Genomic DNA, 23,737 nt, shown 5'->3' with positions numbered 1-23,737 from the left:
AAAATGAAGCCATGATAGAAGCTCTAAAAACCTGCAGTCCCTCAAATGGCCACTTGAGGCGAGCTCCAAAACTGAGTCAATACTAATATAGCTGCGCTCCTGGCAAAGTTCAACTTTTGCAATGCTGTCATTTCTCCCTCACTGACTTAGCAAAATCAAGAAAGGGCGGAAACTTTTGATGTCGACTTTGTAACCAACGGAGGAGGAGAAACTAACCATTCCCCTCTTATGGTTTACCTCATGCACCAAGACCATGTGGCAAACAAATTTGGTCTGACCTTTTTCATGTTCGGCACACACACTGTAAGGGAGGTTAATTGTTTTTTATAGAACTCGTCCATTTTGATTTTATGGAGGATTAGAGTAATTCATAATAAGGAACATGGCTCACCTGACTGATGGGCGCACTGAAGCTGTTTGTCAAGAGGCTGAAGACCCGCCTCAGCTCCAACTCTTTACCTGTTACTAGGTTGACCAAAAGTACCATTGAGATGAATTGCTAGTTGGTTAAACAGACATTTAAATTTGAACTAAATGACTAGTCTAAAGGAAAGACAACTCTCAGAACACAGTCAATATAGAGCACAACTTATTCCAAGTTGTTTGCAAGTAAACAATGTAATTGGGTTTGCCGAGTGCGGCTAACGTCACCAGCCTTAGGACCTCCCTGTAGCTTAGCATCCACGTGCACGTGCTATATGTGGCTTTGCATCGCTCTGGTCGATATGCCCAAGTAACCTGACACAGCCTACGTACAACTTAATCTCCATCTTCTGGATGTAAACACAGTCAAACGGGGGGGCTGCTTCTTTCAGATGCTTTACGTTCAGGTTGCTTGTTTACATCCAGGTTGTAGAGCTGAAAGAGCAGGTCAATTAAACCTGAGCAGCAGCCAGTCTATGGCTACAGCGCGAGCTAGTGGTGGGTGACTGCGTTGCAGTTTGAGCACGACACGTGACTGACATTGTGTCCCAAACTGTTTAGAACTCTGATACGGAGTTAATTGTGGTGCCGACTAGCGGGCGTGATTACCCTTTACTTAACTAGACGTGCACATACCTACTTTACACAATAGTCCAAAAACAAGTGATGTCATGGTGACTACATCCACGTTTTTTGGAACGGTCAGTCAGGGAAGTCTTTCCCTAAAAATGATGTGTCATTCAACATACGCGTGTGATTGCACGTGTATGCCACAGTGAGTTTTCTGGATGTTTATAAACTCTTCCTCTTCCACACACACACACACACACACACACACACACACACACACACCCTACCTAAACTCTTTTGTTTATTTGTTTTGGGTGTAACTCTGAAACCATGGTGCTGGGCCACACATCGCCTCAGTTTCAAATAGAAGTCAGAAATACAAATACTGTAAAGATGTCTCCCTCCCCTTTCTTTCCGTCTTATTGTCTCCCAGTCTGTTGTACTCTTTTGTCCCTATTCTCTCTCTCTCTCTCTTTGCCCCACACACACACACACACCCACACCCACATATACAAACACTGACAGATGAGAACTGGCTTCACTTGAGCTGGACGAAGCAGTGCTGCTGCTCAGCTAATCACGCTCAGGCTCGGGTCTCTGTGAACTCAACTGTTCCAGCGGCGTAGCCAAACTCCCATCTCCATCGCCACCTTCTTTCTTCTTTTCCACGTCATGCACATAAACGCCCTGCCATCGATACCGGGAGCTGAGGCAGAGCAGGAGAAAAATGCCAACGGGGAGAAACGGTATTATCATTAGCTGAGTTTTTTTTGCATTTGCTCTCTGGGTGGATTGTTTTTGTTTATGGTAGTCAAAGCCTTCTAAAAGCTCAGGAGTTGTCTCAGAGGATTAGCTGCATTGGCTAATGGATGGATGTAAATACACGCTGGTGTAATTCATCCTGCAGGCCACTTCATAATATAAGTGGACCTCACTTTCCACTGCGTCCTGACACTCCAACACCCTGAAGAAGGACCTTGTGTGGTCTTTACCAATCAACATTCTTTTCCTGTTTTTGTTGGATTTGAATATTGATATCGATTAATTAAAAGGAATTTTAATGTAGTCTTTGTTTCTAAGTGAAGATAGCCTGGTGGCTTTCCATCTGGAGTGTTTCTCATCTGTCAAAAATAATGGACAGGCTTCATATTGTTCCATCATTGTCCAAAAAAATTCTGTCAAATAATTTAAAATGGTCTGTTAATTCGATCTCTGATGTATATTATATTTCCCAAAGATTTTAGCGCCAGAAAATGGAAACAATGAACTCAACTTGTGCCAAGAGACGTAAAGCTGAGAGGAAACCGCAGCGCCAGGTGATGATTCCATAGGCGTTCACCACTGTGACTGACTCCTTTGAAAAAAACTACATGGAACATTTTTGTGGTTGACCAAGGGGCCAGCCTATGGTTTAGAGATATTGAGTGACAATCAGGAGCCAGTTCAGCGCCAGAGACTGTACAGAGCTCTGGGGGGAGGCCCCAAGTAGACGGGAAAACAGCTGAATAATATTTTGGTTTTTTATCCAACACATCACATTCATCTGTTCACACACACACATACACTTATGGGTGTGACATAGCTTTACAAAATGCCCATCAGTACTAACTTATCCCTTTCATAAACATTGACATGACGCTGGTAATGCCAATAGATGCAATTTGGGGCTCAGTGTCTTTTGGACTGCAGGAGCTGGAGATCGAAACTTTTATCCCTCTGATTGCGAGATGACTGACGCTATCAATCAGCCACATTCACCTCAGTGAGACCATGCAGGGAAGCTGGGATTACCGAACACTTCCGGGCAGCTAGCTAACTAGCTGAGAGTTTTGTACAAAGAAGACAACTTGAAATGCTTACCTTTTAGCAAAGATACAATCTGCAGCCAGGAGCAGGCAATCCCCTCCTTCCCCTGTCATGAGTTTAAAGCAGGACTTTTAAGTGTTACCATTCAGTTTTTAAGAGTTTAACGAAGGCCAGAGACACATGAGTGTCAAGCGATGGCAACCTCTTCAAGTGCATTTGTTTGGCATTCATTTCAAGTCTTCCTTTCTCAGCAGAACAATGTTGTCAAAAACAAACCACTTCCAGCAAATACTCGAGTGAGGTCTGGTCTTTGTGGCGTACCAAAATGTAACCAGCCCAGGTCACATGGATCACATATGTGGTGAAAAAAGTCAATCCACCAGGTTATCCCTCCTCTCTCATCCTCAACCAGAGGATTAGTTCAAGATGGCTTGCATCAATTTAGGTTCTTTTAAAGTGGTCTACCCTTGGTTAACCGCGACACAACATGTGGTGCAGGCCTACTTCAACACAGGGGAAGCCAGCTGACCGCAGGGCAGCGTCTGTCTGTCCCTGAGAAGAAACGGAAGAAAATGAAATGATACATGTTTCACAGAGGGTGTGGATGTGGTGTTTTCTTCATCAAAGTCTTGGTTAGCAAATAATCGATCAACTTGTATACATGTCGAGAACTATTTTCTAGTTCAGAGGAAGATTAATTTCTTTTTTTAAAAAAAGCTTGTAAAGAGACGCATATTCGTTTGTATAACGTGGACCACATTTGAACCAGTTTGTGGAAACATAATGTTTCTTACAACCTGTTCTGCTGACATCCACTGTGATCGATCTTCAGTTGAAAACATTGCCAGTAGCTCAGTAGAGGGAGAGAGTGTGTTGGGATTTTATCATTTTAGAGGAGCAGGATGGCTGATTTGACTTTCTATCACTGACTTCTTTCACACCATCAATTATGAAAACAAACGCTCCAAACAAATCTGTCAAAACAGAATGATGAAGGATGATAAAGTAGTTCAAGGAGACTGAATTTAAAGACATTTGAATGAATACGTGTTACACAAATAAGAAAAGTAGAACCATCTATCCAGGAGCTTTTTGGTAGTTTAGTACTGAACACTCAGGAGTTAGCGCCAAGTTAGAAACAGTCCTGTAAAAGAAGTAAAAGTAGAACAAATCCAATCATCCAGATAACATCCTCTTGATGATCATTTTATGAAAGAGACTGAAAGAGAGAAAGCTGCTGATTCTCCTCGAGGTACAGTATTCAGGACGTACTGTATTTTGTAACGGGTTGTGTAAAAGTCAACGATTTCCCGTCTTTCTTGGCATGAACAGAGGGCACACAGGAATGTCAGCCTTCCTGCTTTCTGCCTGTTCATGTTTTCCTTTGGGTATTTCTGGTGTGTCAGTGTGGAGGCGGGGCCGCTCCGAGTTCAGAAGGGAAGTCGGAGCGAACTCGCCGCTCGAGAAGGAAAAGTCTGCCTATCAGAGGAAAACAAGCGCGATTGGAAGTCAGCAATTACTGCGCTGCAGATAAAGGAGTGGGAGAGATAAGAGTGGCACGATTTAGCTCAATAGGCAAATCCCCCTTAGGCCTCTGTGAACGCAGCTCCACACGCACAGCACACGCAGACAGACACGAGGACTTCCTCTGACAGTCTTCTTTCACTCAGGGTTAGCTAGCTGAATTAGCATACTCCTGATTTAGCATGCTTCTTCAACTAACATGACCTTTGAGCAAGACCGCTTCTGATCAAATAAGCAACTTTTGATTTGTTTGTGGGGTTCAACAAACAGAAGTTGTTTGTGTCCAGGATGCATAAAGTATTTGTATATTTGTATATTTTCTAATATTAATATATTCCTGGTATTAAATAGCTTTAACTCTCTTTATAAAAAAAAGGTAATTATCTAATGTGGGCTTCAGTGAAGTCGTTACACCGCTCCTGCTAATGGTGGGTCAGAAAGTAGATTTTCTGTGAAACGTCAGGTTTTTTTTTTCTCTGTAATTGTGTTTGCTGTGTAAATACAGACAAACTCAGGAAGGCCTGTTTATGACTGTTTCAATAGCGAAAACCAAACTCTTCTGTGAAATCTGATTTGAATCTTGAACATGGTTAAAACAAACATTATTTCTGATATTTATCTGTCCTTTGAATAATATTGTTAGTCCCCGTGAAACCAGCACACCTATTGTGCAACACTGTTAGTCTTGAGAAGGTGCCATCTTGATTTTTCCAAATATTTAGTCTTGTGTATTAAATTGTTTGCATAAGGTTTTCTGTTATTTAATGGAGCGTTTTCTGAACAAACACTCGCACGGTTATTCAATTTTTGAGCAGACTGAGTGTATCCTGTGTGCTGCTATGAATGCTTTTGTTAGCTGTGATTCTGTGTAGTGTAGCAGTGTCTTTAAAGCTACAATATGTAACTGTTCCACCTTAAAATAGTAGTTTCAAAGGTGGATTTAATGGCACAATAACTTACGGCAGAGAGAACGGCGGCTCTCCAATGTCCACAGCTCGACCCGGTTGCCCTGTTACTGCACTATGTAACTTTTCACACACAGCGTTCATTCTTGCTCTCGGTTAGTTTGGTCTTGACTTCAACACTAAATCACAAGTAGCATAATACATGACCCTCTCTAATGTAGCCATCTAGCAACGGCCTTTTCACATCATGGTAAGAGTTGAATACACGTATACTGCACTTGCAAGTAGTTTGCAAACAACGGACTGAAGAAGCTTGAGTCAGAAATGCACCAAATCCAGCAGCACTGAACCTTCGTCGAGGCGTAATAGTTCTCTGGATTCTCACAACGTCTTTACTGGCTTCACATCAATTCGATTCAATTCAAAATCTTTATTTTAACTCGAAAGACACTGAGGTTTCCCTCATTTACAGTGACGTCGAGCTCACAGCATAGAAGAGGGGACAGAAATAAAAAGCGAGTCGAAAAGAAATCAGCAAAAAAACAAAAAAAAACAGTTACAGTACATATCCAGAAAACAGGCAGCGACATATCTAAAAACAGTTACAAATTGGTGAGCAATGCATATGAGGGCAGAGTCTTCATTTAATAATTTGTTGGACGACATTCCAGGAATTAGGAGCATCAATGTCAACAGATGCACGTCGTCTAAGACGGGTCGGTGAAACAACAGTACAGTTGCACCAAGGGACCTTTGGTGGGCGCCAAAGTTCACAAAACCAATTTCCTAAATATTGTTGCCTTAAATATGTTCATGCACTTTTTCAAGTGTTTGAGCGTGAACACAGATGTGCAGAACTTTTTGTATCTTTGTCATAAAAGATACACACAGTGAAAACAGTTTCTCTTGGCACTGAGCCGCTGCTTTCTACCAGAACTACTTCACATTTCACCTCTCACTCTTTCCTTCCTTCCTTCCGTTTAGTCTCTTTGCCTTGAATGCCAGCCACTTCATAAAAAACAAGCATGTCTCCAAAGCTGTATATAAAAGAAGAATCTTGCTCCTCAGCAGTGCACAAAACAAACAGGAGTTGTTGTCATTACATTCTAAGCCTGGCCTGGCGTCAGACTCACAAAGTTGTTTATCAGTAATCCTTGATTTTATTTGTCTCCTTCATGTTTACGTCTTTACTGAGGTCAAGTTTGCGGTGAAGGTTCCAATCGGTTGAGCTCTGTCCTTGCATTGGCCAGCTAGTGAGAAATACAGACAAGCTCTCAAACCATTTCCCTCCAAGCAGTGACATAGCGGACAAGCAGAGGATAATTCAAACCACAATAAATCAAAGTGGATTTCAACGGGATTACGATAAGAAGGGAAAAAAAGACTTGATTCTCAGACCCGGTGAGTTATGGACTGTCCCGTTTCACCAAGAGCAACGGTCCCGATCCAGAATCTGTATAAATAATCATGGGGAAAATTAAGACTACTTGAGCATGCAAGGTATCGTTCAAGGCTGTGAGCACCATATGGTTTCAAGCGATGCTGAATAGCAGCGGTGTTATGACCCGAGTCAAAATGTAAGGAAGTGTTCTTATGACAAGACGCAGCTGCAACAGATTCACTAAACACACAAACACCTGTATGTATCCTCCCTGAGCCAGAGGAGACTTTTCTTTGCACACAAATAGCAATAAAGGGATTCACGGCCTCGCAAGATCATGTCAGGCTGACATCGGAGTATCTGAAACATGTTTGGGTCATCACTGTTTTACAACCAGCGGAGGCTGTTACTATGTTCAGAAGTATTCTGATGCTTTTTTTGCAGATCCATGTGGGATTCCATCACCGTTAAGGATTAAGGTCAGACTCTATGGAGGAAATCCACACAAATCTGGCCTGAAGAATATATTAAACCGGGGTGCACCTGTCCAACAAAGTCATGGGGGGGGGGTTTTTGCGAGGAGAATTTGAGGAGAAATCTGTAAAAATCATAAGAAATTTGTACCATAGATGTTTACAAGAGGGTGTGATCCCAGTATTACATTTCCATCTAATATCTGTCCTTCCATCTATGAACATGGGGTTAAAAGAGATCAGAATATCAGATTTCCGCCAAACACTGGAGAACAAAACAAACACATCAAAGCCTCAGACCACGCACAAACATCAATTAAAAAGCAACCGAGAATATTTGGTTTCTGAAACAACTCTTAATCTCATATAAAATCTATCTAAAAGGATGTAATGCGATGAGACTTCAGCAGAGAAATCTCTCAATCACAAACAGGCAAACATAATCCTACCAGAGGTGTTTAAATGTGATGAAATCCCGTTTCATTTTCCATCCTATCACCGTCTTTCCATATCTGAGCATTGGGTTATATGAGGGGTAAAGAGGAGGGGTCAGAATCTGGGATTCTTCCAAGCATTTCAAGCACATCAAAGCCCCAAAAATAATTGGTGAATCAGACTACAAACAAACATCAATAAATAGAAACCAAGCTCATTTAGTTTCCACTGATAAAAACTCTCTCAAAACTGCCAACAATCCTGACATGTAAGAGGTAGAGTGTAGTCTAGTCAGCTTTGAAGCATTTCCATCCCTGTGATGGATTTGGGTCCAACTATGATGTGATCATCCACACTGAGAGAGTATGAAACTGTGAGGAACACCTATATCAAAAATTATCTTCTTTCTTTGTCTGAGAAATCTGAACCTTTCATTAAAATTGAGATCAGAGACGATCAAAAAGTAGTTGTTTTATTTTCCATGAAATCTCTCTTACCATCTCCGGGTTATATGAGGATTAAAAAGGATGGATCAGAATTTCTGATTCTGCCAAACACAAACAAACACATCAGATCCTCAAGATAATGGTTGATATGAGGACCCAGACTACACAAACATCAGTAAACAGCAACCAAAGAACACTTGGTCTCAAAATCCAAACTGTCTCGTAAAGCCCAAATATCTCCACATCATTTGTAGAGCTTCCATCACTACATTGTATTCTTTGTCCAAATCTATATTAGTAATCTATACTGGCTTGTGAATAGTATATGAAACAGTATATGAGGGAGATCTGTATCACAGCAATCTGTAAATGGTGAGAACTGATTTCTCCCAAAAATGATGGGATCTCCATTTTCCAATCCTATCTCAGTCTATCTATGAACATAACCTTATTAGGATTAAAAAAGGAGAGGTTGGTATCTCGGATTACAAACCCAAACAAACCAATCCAAGCACCAAAATAATGGTAGGTAAGAAGACTCGGGAACAACAAACATCAATAAATAGCAACCAAGAACATTTAGTTTGTCCATCTAAACAACTGACACAGACAGTTAAAGAACCCAACTCTTGCTTTAGAGATAATCAACACTGCTCTGGCCTGATAAGAGTATACGCATCTCTAACTTCCATCTATGAACGTTTGGTTATTTAAGGATTAAAAAGGAGGCATCAAAATCTCAGATTCTTACAAACACAAACAAACATATCAAAGCATCAAATAATATAAGAGGGCTCAGACTGACAACAAACATGGTTAGCATCTTAAGGTAATGTTTTCACCTCCAGAAACAACAGTTCAGTCAGACAACCCAAATATTTGTTGCAGCAGCGGAACATACTGTAGTCTGTGTTTGGAGTCTACAGGCTCCCACCTCATCACTCCGCGCACTTCTATTTTACAGGCAGAAATTTGAGGAGTGATGAGATGATATCTTAAACCCACCCAGTCGGAGCCTCGCAGGTGGATCCTGGAGGTGGAGGCGGGGCGGAGCAAGAGTGCAGTACTGAGTGCAGGTCAGAGCCGGCAATGAAATTACAGAGGGAGAGACCGCAAGACCGCAGGCTTAAACGGACCGCCCGTTAGAGGGAGGAGGTGTTGTCAGGTGAGTGACTGTGGATGATGACGCATGGCGAGTGTGAAAACAGAGCAGCTCGAGGTTGTCTAGCTGAAATAGCTCGCAGGCGTCGTCTCGTTAATGTATCCCAAAAAAAAATCTATACATCAAGATCTCTTAATGAACGTCTAAACATCTGATGTAAAGAAGACATCATACAGTACAAATATGTTCAGATCAGTGGAAATGTATATATAGTATAATTGTGCATGAGACAGAAACCTCCCATATGATCATCCCTTATAGAACTCCTCTCTTTTTTGCATGATTACATAAACAGACAACAATATAACCCCCCCGACACACACAGGAAGTAGAGAGCATCCGCCTGACGACTAATCGCTCCTAACTACGGGCTAATAGTGAAAGAAATGCCTGCTGAGGGGAAAGAGCAGAGCAGCGAGAAGAGGGGGGGAAAAAAGAAAAATAAACAACAGCAATAGGAAGGGGAAAAGGGCAATTTTAAGCAAAGAAAAAAAAATATTAATGTAATCAAGGCAAATTAGCAGGTTTGGGATAACATTCCTGTGGCGGGGTGTGTTTACTCTGCAGGCAAGTAATGGAAAAAAAAGGTAGAGGAGTCAGAGAAGGAAAAGGGCAAAGCTAGACTCTCCTACAGAGCCGTGTGAATGCTGAAAGTGTAGCGCTCTGTGTGCCACCATTTCTCTGAGCTCCGATCCTTTCTGTTTACTGGAGCTGGGATTAGGATAACTGGAAGAAAACAACATCGAAAGTCAGGTTTAACGCAAGGTCAAATTAAGTTTTTGCATTCTTCAAGGTCACATATTGTGCGAAATACACTTCACCATGTGTTTTTGACATTGAACATGTGTCCCTAGTCTGTCTTTTAACCCCCCACATGATGAGAAAAGTCCATCCTCTGCGTCTTCTGCCTGCTCCACTTTTCAGAAAATGTGTGCTCAAACAGGTCGTTCTGAGATCTTCCCTTCATGACATCACAAGGGGCAGTAAGTCCCTCCCCCAGGTGGGTGAAACTCCCACAGCTAGGTGTTTGTTCTGCCCTCTGAGTCTGCCTTCTCACTGTTGCAGCATGTCATCTCCTTCCCCCACACTATCTCCTCCTAACATTTCCTGTCTCTCCTCAGCTGTCCTATCCAATGAAGGCAAAAGGGCCCCAAAAAAAGAATAACTGTGAGGGTTAAATGTATGAATGCTTCTCTGTCAATCAATAATATCAGGACTAAGATAATCTGCTGAATGTGTCATATTCAGGACAAGAAGTGGATCTGCTTTATTGAGATCTGTTTAGCTACTCTGACTGCTGCCGTTTCAGATTCATGCATGCAGAGAGAGAGGATGATTTTGTAGCCGGAGGGAGCGATCATTCAGAGCGACTGTGAGCACATCCTGTTTCGTTTTGTGTGTCCATTCATTTAACTGTCTGCGAGTTCGTGTACACAGAAAAGCACAATACGGTCGACACTCTGAGTGCTGCATGGTGGGTGTTGGTGTCTCCCTCAGTTTTATGTCTCCCCCTGTTCGCATCGTGGGGGGGGGGGGGGGGGGGGGGAGTCGACTGCATCCTCCCTCTTCTGAGACACAAAGTGCACAAAGCTGTCAGAGACTCTCACAGCTCACTCGATTACATACGCACAGCATCCAGTGACTCCTGTTCATCGAGCGCACCGGTTCCCAAGTTGTTGAAACAGACGATGCCTTGTGTGTGAAATAAAATCCAAACACACGTCCAAGTTTGCTCTGGAGACGGTCCTGCAAGAGCCTGACCGAGGCCCCGACGTGGGACTTTTTCCCCCGATTCTTCACGTCCAAGAGCTACAACAATCCATCTGTGTGCGATGTGAAAAAGGCCCACAGAAGTCCTCCATGAAAATCAAGGGATTTGAGGAGTCCAAGAGGCACCTGTGGAGCTAATTTTAGTCAAATATATTCAGTCTGTGTCTCTGACTTGACTAGATTCTGTTAATACACTTAGGTGTTTTTGACATCTGTGGAAAGTCGTGATTGATGAGCTTGATTAAGGCAGAAAATGTCCTCTGTGTGGTTTCTCTTAAGGTAGAAGTGAAGGTGGCTGCGGGTAGATTGCTGAACATGAGGTGAAGTCCGCAGGCACACAGCGCCCACTTGTGGTTGCACAAAGTACAACCTTCCCCGTCCTCACAATAAAACACTCTGACTCCAGAGATGCCATAAAATCTCTGTTGCCCCCCTCAGCACAACAAACCGCAAAAAACAAACGACACGGCTCGAACAGAATCACCCGCGCCATCACTCTTTGTAAATCAGGACAGCTCGACTCGGGGAGGGAGCCCGAGCGGAGGGAATAAATCTCCACAATTGTTTCACAATGTGGCCTTCTCAGACAGCGGGGGCTCGTTGTTCAACAGCATAAACAAAATATGACGTAACGCGGCTGGTGTAACGCACCAGATTCATGGCGTATGAATAATGAGTGGTCATGGCCTCGGATGGTTGGCCGTCGATTGGAGGCAGATGTGGAAGTAGAGGGAGCAACACATGGGTGGCGTAATCTGGGTCAACCTCTCACAGGGAGAGCTGAGAAATATCCAAACAGAGGATCCTCTCTGAGCATCGTGTGACCGCTGAGTCGTGCGGGTGTCGCTGTAGCTGCTCCAAACGGTGTGTAGTATTGTTAGATGTCAGTATTAGGAAAAAGGAGGGAGTTATGCGCACATCAGGTAGGTGCAGGGCCGTGCAAAATCATCAGATTTAAGAAGAAGATAGGCCCGCACACGCCCGCTCAAATGCCACAAAAAGTTTGAATTCGACCAGAGATCTTCTTCAGGTGATCATTTTTAAACAAAGGGTGTGTGGTCCGCCCTCCTGCGTTCAAAAATCATCACCTGAAGAAGACCTCTAGTGTCATTATGTGTCATTATTAACACATAAAAGTAAGCATTGGGACTTTAGACTGACCGTTTGTTAACTGTCTTTTTAAAAAAAAATTCAAGAAAATCACATTTTCACCAAAAGTAACGTTACTGATATTGAAAATCGGCCGTATTAAAACATGGATATTAAAGTAAAAGAAAAGAAATGACCTTTTAAAACAGTGAAAATATGTATTTTAACAAAGGCAACACTACAAAGTTAATAATCTTTCCCCCGCTGCGTGCTCTATAAGCAGCTCCACATGTATCCTCAGGACGTTTTTATAGAGAAATAAAAACTAATAGAATTAAGTTAGCTGTTCCAAGTCACACTTTATTGGAACCATGACATCATAAATCTTATCATAAAATAATAAGAAGTATGTTTTATAACCAACTTTTAGCTACGTTTTCATGTTTCATATACTTTAAAAATATAAAGGTTTAATGTAAAACAAGCCGGATCAAATTTCACTGCACTAATAAAGCGCCAATTCATCACAAGTTTTATCTCAGTGGGAATCAAAGTGTTTGAGTCTCACATCAAATCCAAAAAAGCTTGATGCTACTTTTTTTAATTTTCTAAAAATCATTTATGAACAGAAGTTTAATGACTACCAGACCAATTTTCAGACTTGGTCCGCACCGGGATTTGAGCAGGCAACCCTCCAGTTCAAGTTGGTGTCAGTTAGTGTCGTCTTTACTACAACACTGATTTCTGATGTATCTTTAGTTTATTAAAGATACCAAAGAAAAGAAAGAAAAGTGAAATCTGTTAGCAAGAAGATGAGTTCTGTCACCCAAAATAAAGTCATAGTTTAGACTTTACCAAGATAAAACACACTGTTAGGTAAAGTGTAATTCATTCAGTGTAAGTTATCGATCATTTCTATGACATAGTGCAAGCAGGGAGTATTTTCTGTTCAAAAAAGCTCCTACCTCCAGTCATAGATTAGAGCTTCTTAAATAGAAATGCGTGCTTTTGCCTGCTGCTCTCAGTTCCAGTTGTTTAAAAGTTTGAACATGCAGCTGCAGAGTGAAAGTTTGAGATCACAACAAGGCTCATTTCCTTTGGATGGAAAGATTCATCAGATGCTTCTCTGTCTCCCTTTGCTCTCTGCTTTGCTTTGAGAGGGATTTTGGGGGAATTGTTCATGGGTCACTCTTCATGGGGTCAGCTAAAGGAACCTTTAATGTTTCTATTGGCATGTCAACAGGAGTTTGGCAGAGGACGAAGACGCCGCACGATTCAGGCTCAACCTATGAATCTACATATCCCCGGCTCCGCGGTGCACCTGACCTGCAGGAGTTGGAGAAGGAGTCGGAGGTTTTACTACTTCTCTTTCTGACATCCAGCCATCACTCTCGCTCCCTGTGGGGAGCAGAGAGGTCACAGTGAAGCCTCTTTTTCTGGCTCCGGTGTAGCTCCACGCAGCTCTGGCCTCCAGGAGAACTCCTTTTCTCTCTGGCACATGTTAAGGCGCTCTATCATCCCTCTCTCTCTAATACTCTCCCATGCTCTCTCTCCCCCCGCTCTCTCCTGTCAGATCTGTCTTCACAGAGGCTTGTAAAATAACCTGGCAAGAGCAACACAAAGCGCTGGACGGGACGGTTGTCCCCCGTGTCCCACAAACTTTTACAAACTTTTTTTTTCTTTCATTAAAATGAAGAGTTCACTGAAAAGAGGTCCACTTGTTCCTTCCAAAGGGTCAACTATTACTGAATTCTCTGCAAGGTGATTCAACATAAATTTATCCAAATCCAAACTCTCCTGAACAATGGCTGTTAAATTTAATAAACTGTACATGTTGAAGCCATTCTGACACAACGGGTGTGCATTTTTATGTCTTGTTCTTGGACAGGATCGCTTCTTCACCATGGATTCTGCATTTAAGAAAATAAAAAATAAAGAGTGTGCACCGTGTAAATGTTTTCACCAGGTTTCTGTGCTGGACAGCCAGGGAGGAGATGAAGGAGATGGTCTGAGGGCTTCAGGAAAAACTGTTGTTGCAGGAGGTTTTGTATCCACAGAGGTCTGAAGTGGGGATTCTGCAGCACCCACTGAAATCATGCGTAATATAACCCACCCCATTTTTACTGCGACATATAGGTGTTATACATGAGTACATGTGGCAGGTTTTTATTGTCTAACTCACTAAAGCCAGAGCCATCATTATAATAGTTCCTCCTAAACGATGCAACATACAGTTTTCTATTTATCCTTTAAAAGATCTGTGTTTTCTTTTTCTAGTTTATCGGCCGATCGGTCGATATAAACATATTCAGTGACTATCGGTGTCGGCTATTTTATCTCAGATATGTTTCCAATATTACTCGATTTATTCACCAGTCAAAAAGCATTTCATTGAATTGCACTAGCTGTTCCCTTTCACCAGCAGAGGGCGCTGTATGGATTACAACAATCACTGTCACCCTCCAGAGTGTCAAGCAGTGATGCACATGTGCAGTTACTTTCTGGTTAAATGATCATCTTTTCTTTATTAAACATCTTCTGTAGGTGTTTGATAACTCGATGCAATTCATTTGAGGGATCAACACAATAAATGTGTACATCTATATTTATCAATCTGTACAGATGGAAGATTGATCTAAGTCAGATATCCGCTGATATATCAGTATCTGATTTTGTCTCTATATCAGTATCGGACACAACAACCCCATATCAGTCGGGCCCTACTTTAATCTGAGGGTTAAATTATTACTGCAGCTCTAAACTGAATTCTGGGAAGTTTGATGTTGTTAAAGCTCTTGTTTTACAGCTAAATAAAGAAGGTATAGTGAGCTCTAAATTCAGAGTTTTTGAAGATTAGAGTTTGCATCAGTATCTTCATATCCGCTGTTCTCCTGTTTGTGATGACCGGGTCCTTACTGCCCTGCACTGTTCTACAATACTCTATAATAAACATGTCCTAAAGGCCAACCTACCCCTCTGTGAACCAGTCTAATATTCACTTTCTTTTAGCCGTGTTTTTGACAAGTCCAGACTGAAACATCTGGCTCTTTACCTGTCTTCTCTTTTTCAATAATAATGTTGTTGTTGGTATTATGTGTAAGGATACTCAAAAATACTCATTGCATTGTTCTGGCTTCACAGGCAAACAGGGAGCGACAGCTGTCAGGTTGTCAAATATAATTTTTTTTTATATATATATTTATATACAGTATATATATATTTTTCTATTTTAAATTCTGTAAAAAAGAAGAACTGGTTCTACTTCGGTTAACATAATGTCTAACTTTAATCTTCTGCATTAACCTTAAACCGTCGGGGGAACAGGGGATTGTAAATGGATAACAATTGTGTATTAATGTGTAACCTTTCTAACACGTTCAGTAGAAACAAAAAGATATCTTACTGTATCTTTCCAGCTCAAAATGATCACATGTTGATGTATAAAGTCACGATTCAAAGGATAAAGACATGTTTGGACATTTGGAGATTAGACAGCCCAGATCAAAATGTGGTGTATGATTGTTAGATATTTATATGTAATACCAGTTAACCTGTTTAATTTAATTTAAATAAACTCCACATTGTGCTGAGAGCCTCACACACATGACTGAAGCTCCTCCGTCAGTAGGCAGGGGGCAGTGTTGTGCTGCTCTTGACTCGATGAGGCGCTCATCTGTGTAAATATACTGGGAGTCCTCTGCACTGGTCCTTGAGCTGTCATCAGGGTTAAACAGACCTTAAGCAGGTTCAGATTTATACACAACACAGTGAGCGTGCCTTTCCTGGACTGAACGACGACCGGCTAGATAAAGTCAGTGAACAGGTAGTTAGAAAGAACAGAAGTTTTATTTATGTACTTCCTTAAGGGAGAAAAAAGGAAAAACAAATCATGTTTAAAAGTAAAGTTGATAAAGAGAAGGATACCGTCCAACTGGTGTGAAAAATATGTTCTCCATCAACGCCCTTCAATCCAAAATGGACCGAAGAGGGGATGAACTGTCTGTGCACTTACCTCAACCGAGTCTGTCGCCTTGGGATCAAGCTTTGAACAAAACAATATAACATTGCTATGTCAATACAATACAGTACTTTATTATCCCCCACGGGGAGATTTGTTCCCACAGCTTTGCACGGTTGGTACACATGAAGAAAACATATAACAGCAGGTAGAAACACAGAGCAAAGAAGGGCCCGGTCAGCTGGAAGCTTGTTTAGGGCTCGCTGAGGGGACAAAGCTCTTTTTGAAGCGTGCCCTCTTCCAGGTCAGGGTTCTGTATCTCCGACCTGATGGCAGAAAAGATGCGTATTTTACCATTAAGGCATGCCCTTTAAAATACAAAATACAAACTGCTTAGTTTGATGCTCATCATTTGATTTTGTCACTTTATATGTCACAATGATTCATCAGCTGAAAATGGGATATTAGCGTCTTTTATATCACACAAAAGCTATTTCAATCACAGCATTATTTAATGATCAACTCATTACGATATGATCAACCATTGCACTTGGGGTGTCTGTGGCTCAGTTAGTAGAGTTGTCATCTCTCAACCGCAAGGTCGAGGGTTCGAACCTCAGCACCTGCAACTACATGAGTCCTTGTGCAAGACACTTGTAAGAATTGCTCCTAATGCTTGGTCAGCAGCGGATGAATGGGATTAGTGACTTACTCCTCAGTTATCTTTATTGTCATTTTTTTTGATTAGTGCTGGATGTTAAGAAAAATCGACAAAAGGGGTCAGGCTTTAAAAATATACACAAAAATACAAATTATAAAGGATAAAAAAAAAAAAAAAAAACATAATTATAAAAGTACAAGATAATGTGCAAAGACATGCATTCAGAAAAACAACAGCAACAACAAATGTGCCATCAGTGTGTGAATGTGAAGGTGTGACATGCGGTGTAAAAAGCGCTTTGAGTAGTGGACTAGAAAAGAAATATACAAACTCAAGTCCATTTACCATTTAAGCACTTTACTGCAGGAAGAATTGTTTTATATTTCATGTGTGTCACATTGTAAAGTCCTCACATTTTCACTACTATGTGCTAAATGAACATTTACGAGACCTTCATGGTATGTGATTAAGCGATATTGCTCAGTGGTGAATTCAAACATAACAGAGAAGACGGTTACAGCTCAAGTCTTTGGCAGTCGGAGCTGAAACATGTACGCAGCATCGAATTTCCGCCGACTTGTTTGGCAGTTGTCTCTCATTTCGTGGTTGCAAAACATCTCAGAGCGAAACCCCCCGAGGGAGCCAAAACGGTGGATTAGATACACAAGAGAGCCACCCAGGCTTCATCATCACATTATACAACACTCAGCGATCGACGTCTGGTTCAGCTCAATTCAAAGTGAAAGTGATGGAGACCATTTTCCCCCCGTCAGGAGGAGGACGCTGTATGCAGGAGTCAGGCCGGTGGGTCGTTTGTGGTTAAAGCTCGAGCATGGGAAGAAGAACATGAAACTTGAAAGAATCCATCCACAGAGGTGACACTCAAACTAAACAGGGGGGCTGAGGACAGGAGGAGGATTTGAAGGAACCACAATCTGACCCCCGAAGTCTTTCACGTACGACAACCCACACAAAGAAAAGTAATGTAACAATCTCTCTCCCCATGCACGCAAGAATCAGAGACAGAAACACTCTAAAAACACTCGTTATTATGGGTGAAAGATGATGATGTTTTCTGATGTCGTGCACAACAGTGAAGTGAATACAGATCATTTAAAAGATGTTCATTGTATCGTTTTAAAAATAAAAAAAAGTTATCCAAAGCTTTGACAACCTTAGTTTCCAATGGGGATTTTTGTTGTTTGTTGGGTATTTATATACTTGAGTCCATGTAGTGCCTTCTTTTAAAGGAATAACGTGTAAAAATGTCGCCCTTGATCACCAGCATGAAACCAAAACAAACTGCTTTTTGGCGACACCTCCGCCACACTGAATCCTCCGCTCTCCTCCAGCGACCTCCAACCCCTCTACCCTCGCGTTCACACAAAGGAGTTATCAAATGGGACGCACCATAAAGCACAAGCGGCAGACGAAAATGTCGTCGGCTTGAGCTGCAATAGCCTGTAGCTTGCATTGTTGTGTTAGCAGGCTAATGTTAGCACACTTTGGTTAGCTCGTAGCTTCATATTGCACGTTAATTGACACAGAATGAGCGTGATCTAAAAACTCTTATGTAACATCCAAATAAGCAGTGAGTATGTTCTTCTTCTTTTCTCTAGTCCTTGACTTCAACAGCTTTATATACAAGGCCGTCCCGTCCATGTAAACATGATGTTAACACAGCGCTGACAACAACACAGCCAGCGGGACTCGAGCTTCTCACTCATTGTAGACAGCCATAACTCAGTGACACATTTAAATACTTGATTTCTGCTTTATTTGTGTGTAAAATGTTGCGTATTCTTCCTTTAACTGAACATTAGAACCTTTACTTTGTAAGTACTCTGTAAGAACATTTGACTCATGAAGTCAAGTGATTGTAAAAAAGTAAAGACAGTCAGATATTGTCACTTAAATTACGCTAACTATGGTTTAAAGTAACATAAGAATTAAATAGACTAGAGTTAGTGCTAATGTTCTGAACCTGAGACATGAGGACAAGCAGCGCAAACATTACACAATACTGCAGGATTAGTACGCACACCTTCATCTCCTCCCTCTCCTCCAGCCTGTCACATTAACAGAGTGTTCTTAGGAGAGGGAGCAGCAGTGTCGGCCCGACGTTGGAGAGCCTGATTGAAGGGCTTCCGAGAATTCTCTGGCTTTGTTGTGCAGCTTCCCCGGAGCAGCAGCCGGAGGTAATGGCTTTAGCAGGGGCAGGTACACAAAGCTCCAGTGGCCACAGACCGGAGCTGCACAAACTTTACTGTTGACATCTGGAATTTCTTTCCTCCCTTTGCGTTTTTTTATTTTCTTCCTCATCTTCTTCCTCCCCCCCCCCCCTTCTTGTTTTTGATTGAGGGCTGACTCGCTCGGAACAGAATCCATCATCGTAAAAGAGTCAGCCAGCTAAATTTAGACATTTGTTTCCTGGTGCCTGTTCTGGCAATGCGTATTTTACCACACATGATATCATGCCCTCCACTGCTGCAGGCCTGACCCCACTCTGACCCCCTGAACGCTTTCTCTGGTGTATGTACACGTTCGGTAATTATCATAATGGAGGCCGTCACCGCCAATTCATCTCACATCACAGATACTCAGACTCTTATCATACTCTCGTCTGCTGTGGTTTGTGACAGGGCAGACATTTGGTAACCCTACATTACTCTGACTGAAACCCAAGAAATGTAGCGCTCACGTTGTCATTATACATCACCGGCAATCCATTACATGCTTTGGCTTGTGTCTGCTGAATATTCTGCTCTTATTATTTCCACTGTAAGTACAATTCAGAACTTAAACACACCTCATATCAAATGAAATGAAGGTCATTTTCAGATATAATCGAGCAGAATTATGTGTTTTGCTTCTGTGCATTAGTATTGAACTTTGTATTCATGATATCTGGACTCCTTTGCTATAAAAATATTCAAAGATACTGGTCAAAAAGTTTTCCTGAAAGGTGTCCCTTCGTTGAGAAGCTAACCAGCTCAAAGACCTGCAGCCAATCCAAATATTAAATGAGGTGTAATACTAGAAGAAGAAGCTCACACTTACACATCATTAAAGTCTTTATATGTGATTTTTTTTGATCCAGCAGATGTCGCCCTTGAGCACCAGCATGAAACCAAAACAACTCGCGCTGCATTGTTGTGTTAGCATGCTAATGCTAGCGATCTTTATTAAGCTCGTATCTTCACACTGCATGTAAATTTACCTGAAATGAGCGTGATCTAGAAACACAGTTAAGCAGTGAGTACAGTATGTTATTCTTCTTTTCTCTAGTCCCTCAATTAAACAACTTTTATACTCGAGGGGAGGAGTCAGCCGGCCGTCCTGGCGATGTAAACAAAGTGAAGATAGGACTCTGAAAACTCTGAAAACATCACAGACAGTGGGACTCGGGTGTTACACCCATTGTAGACAGTCATGACTCACAGAGTTATTTTCAGAGGATATACTTGATTTATATTATATTTAAGTGTGCGCATATAAAGCCTTTAAGGACAGCATGTGAGTTAAAACTTGTTAGTTGGTTGTAGTTTGAACAGACATGAGATCAATCACCAAAGTGTCCTCTGATACAATTGTGCTTAAAAAACATCACAACAGATTTTTGACTTTGTCTGTAGATTTCAAGTCTTCACATTTCTTCATTAACAGGGAGTCTCACTTAGTCGTCTTATGGAAAATGAATAATTAAGTTTGCATGTTGACAAATCCCAAGCTAACTCCATCTGCTGATGAGGAACTATTGGTTGGTATTGTTGGAGATTATTAGAAAAGTTTAAAGTCTGGTGTCTTTAGGCTCCGACCTCATCACTCCTCTCATGCTGTTTAACATACAGACATGTATGACTGAGGAGATGACATCTTGAACCTCTGCAGCTGGGGTGGCGCTGGGGTTTGGAAAGTCCTGCAGCACTCCTGCTGGGCAGCTCTGGCCATGAGGGAAGATGCTTTTGTCAGGTGATTGTTGGAGAAGGAGGCATGTCTCATGGAAAGACAGTGAAGCTTGAGATGTATATGCCAGAACTAGTAGGCGTTGCTCCATTTACTTTTTTATTCATTTCATGTGCAACCAATTTTCTCTACAGTGAATAACATAGATTTAGTGGCTCGCGTCTCCTAGGCATTGCATGTCATATCCATCACATACCTCACGTCATGCCAAGTCAAGTTTCATACAATTTGCCGTCCACTCCAGTGCCCCAGTGCTGCTCACATGAAACTGCCTCCACAGTAAAATCGATTTGCAGTTCTGTAGACGTAAACAAACTCCATAGACAGACAAACAGGGATGCTGCTGTTCAGACACGACTTACCCTTTTCTATTCTCCAACGGATCTGTAGGCTCTTTCATCTATCTGCAGGAGTAACATTAGGGGACATTTTGAAATATGTAAATCACATTTCTACCTACACCACTGCTGCTAAAATATAACCTGCAGCTGATAAGTTATGTGCTAAACTGTCTGTAACCCATTTAAAGTGATGTGTTGGAAGAGGGAGTGTTATCTGTGTGTGTGGAAAAATGTTCTCGTTCTTATTATCCATGTAACAGGTCGCTCCGTGCGTGTGCTCACATGTGTTTCTTGCTGTCGTCTTTCCTCGCGTGTGAGCAGCTCCGTTCCTCTGCTCGCCTCAAACTCCCCGCGCACTGAGCCTCAGGGAGACGGTGCCCCTTGCGTCTTGGGACTGGAAACCCCGAAGAGTTTGTTCAGTGATTGAGGAAATGTTTGGCCCAGGGAGTTTTTTTTTTTTGCTCACTTCTGAGGTGTTTGTTGGCCGAGGCTGATCCCCTGACAACCCCCCCCCCCCCCCCCCCCCCCCGGAGCGCGCTCAGTTAGGCCTCTTCAAAGGGGTCCCAGCTCCCAAAGCAGGAAGTCCAGCCCTGCGCTGCTGGGGAAACAAGACGAGGCAGACAGGAAGGAAGGTAATCCATGAACACACAATAGTTGCTACTGTCCGCACACACACACACACACACACACACACACACACACACACACACACACACACACACACACACACACATGTACAGGCACATCTGATCAGTCCCTCCTGACACCCACAAAAGCAAGGGTATTTCTTTGGACCTCACAGGCATTTAGCTTGATTTATCTCGTGTTTTGTGCTGTTAAATATCCAAGGTGATCATAAGCAGCTCAGTGTGGATGATTCTGGTTTCCTGTGGTGCAGCTTTTGGCGTGCATGCGTGCGTACAACTGCTCCAAAGGTCAGAGAACAGCTTACCGCAGTGGCAGCATGCAAGCTCTTGGGCCAGATTCTTTGTAAAATAACCTGAAATTTGAATGAAATTTGGTATGCGCGATCAAATATGATGGATGGGAGGTTACTGTTTGGAGGCAGATAGATTTATTTGTCTCAGGCAAACGTAAAAAAAAAAAAAAGCACTGAAGTTACACAACTTTGGATGCTTTTGAATGTATCTGATTGTTCTTTGTGGAAATATTGTTGCATCCTGCTGTTAAGCTGCAGAACAAAAGATTGATGGCTATCATTTTATGGACTTTTGCATAAGACAAACAACCTGGGTTTAAGGTTGAAAAGTGCTTCTGTAGCAAGTTTGTGTCTGTGGAAATTATGAAAGCCACAAATCCAATTACAGTCTGAATGAAAAAAGAAATCCAACTGACGGAGTATCATCTCTTCTGTGAGTGAAGGTCTGGGCTTATTGCAGCTGTTCCACCTTAAAACCACTAGAGAGCAGCCTTCAATTGGTTTTTCCACGGGTGAAGCCTTTAGTCACGCTGTGGCTCAGAGCAGAGTGAGATTGTGGCTGGAACTTGAAGTCTGAAGTCGCTGCCAATGAAATCAGTAGCCTGGCTCAGATTATACACGATGTGGTAATACTGTGGCAGCAGGGAAATTAGTTTCTGCGGTCTGGTGTCGGTGAGGTAAACTCTAGCTGTTTTCATTGTTATAACGCGAGCCAACATGGAAGCTGGAAAGCCCATAATGAAAGACAAGACAACATGTTTGGGGTCAGTTCACTGAGCGTTGAGAAAATTTCATTCTTTCAGTGAAATACAAGAAGAACAATTTGTTCTTGAAACCACCACATTCTGTTTGAGTCCGCTGTCAAGTTAAGTAACATATTGGTCCCAATGTAAGATGGGCCCTGATTGGAAGACGACCACCCTTTTCTCAAGACTTATACTTAAAAAAAAGACTTCAAGGAGACATGGTGGGTTACACCTGTTATAAAAAGCACGTTTTCAATATCTGTAGATTACATATTCACATTAAAAGTTAATAAATTCTCAATTCTATCATTTCTATGAGACTTTTTGTACAAGGACAGATGTTGGCATGTAAAAAAAATACAGGTCTTTGATTTTGCATTCCAATAACGTTACACAACTTTTATGAATATTTTTAAACCAAAGGGGAACACATCCAAATACTTTTGGGTGGTAGATCTGTGTTTGTGCTGTGGATGTGGTCATTGGGGGAAATCTGTCGTCTCGATCCCCAGCTTCTGCAGCTGTAGGTCAATTTGTCCTTTGGCAAGACAATTATCCCCAAATTGCTCTCACTACTATGTCAAAGATGTGTGAATAGATATGAATGGGTTTAGTTAATACGGATGGACACTTTACATAGCAGCCTCTGTTATCAGTGTGTGAATGTGTAGGTGTGACCTGCAGTGTAAAAGTGCTTTTCAAAGTCCATTTATCATTTGTAACTTCTTGTAATAATCTTCCTCTTCTGGATTCTGGGTTTATTTTCACAAAGGTCATTTTCAATCAAAAATTACCTAACCCGCTTCAAATAACAGACACACAACATTAGCTTCCAGTTTAAAATATGTCATGTTGGATGAACAGTTTGTTTCTACTTCATCCAAATGGCCAATAAAGACGTTAAAACTGACCAGACATCGCCTCTCTTAGACCACCATGCTCTCTCTAGGACTCAGTTTAGAGAGTAATCCAGAGCCTGAATAGAGATCTTGTGGTACAAACTGGCTTTAACCTCTTGGATAGTCTGAAAATCTGACTGCTTGGAGAAAATGGTAAACAACCTCACAGATAATGAGAGGCCAAAGCCGTGGAGAGCTATAATATTCCCTCACAATAGTAGGACAGTTGCCAACACCTGATT

At 41.9% G+C, this 23,737-nt stretch overlaps 1 long non-coding RNA gene across 1 annotated transcript in view; it reads left to right on the top strand.

Moving 5' to 3' along the window:
• The first annotated feature begins 18,312 nt into the window (after window positions 1–18,312).
• The window catches only part of LOC132955552 (uncharacterized), a 735,720-nt gene continuing 730,295 nt past the window's right edge, over window positions 18,313–23,737 (top strand). Inside the window, exon 1 of the long non-coding RNA XR_009665935.1 lies at window positions 18,313–18,331. This is a non-coding gene — a long non-coding RNA (uncharacterized LOC132955552). The remainder of the gene's footprint in view (window positions 18,332–23,737) is intronic.

Source organism: Labrus mixtus, chromosome 21, assembly GCF_963584025.1.
Source record: "Labrus mixtus chromosome 21, fLabMix1.1, whole genome shotgun sequence".
In the NCBI taxonomy this organism is placed as follows: domain Eukaryota; kingdom Metazoa; phylum Chordata; class Actinopteri; order Labriformes; family Labridae; genus Labrus; species Labrus mixtus.
This window is presented reverse-complemented; position numbering and strand designations above follow the sequence as displayed.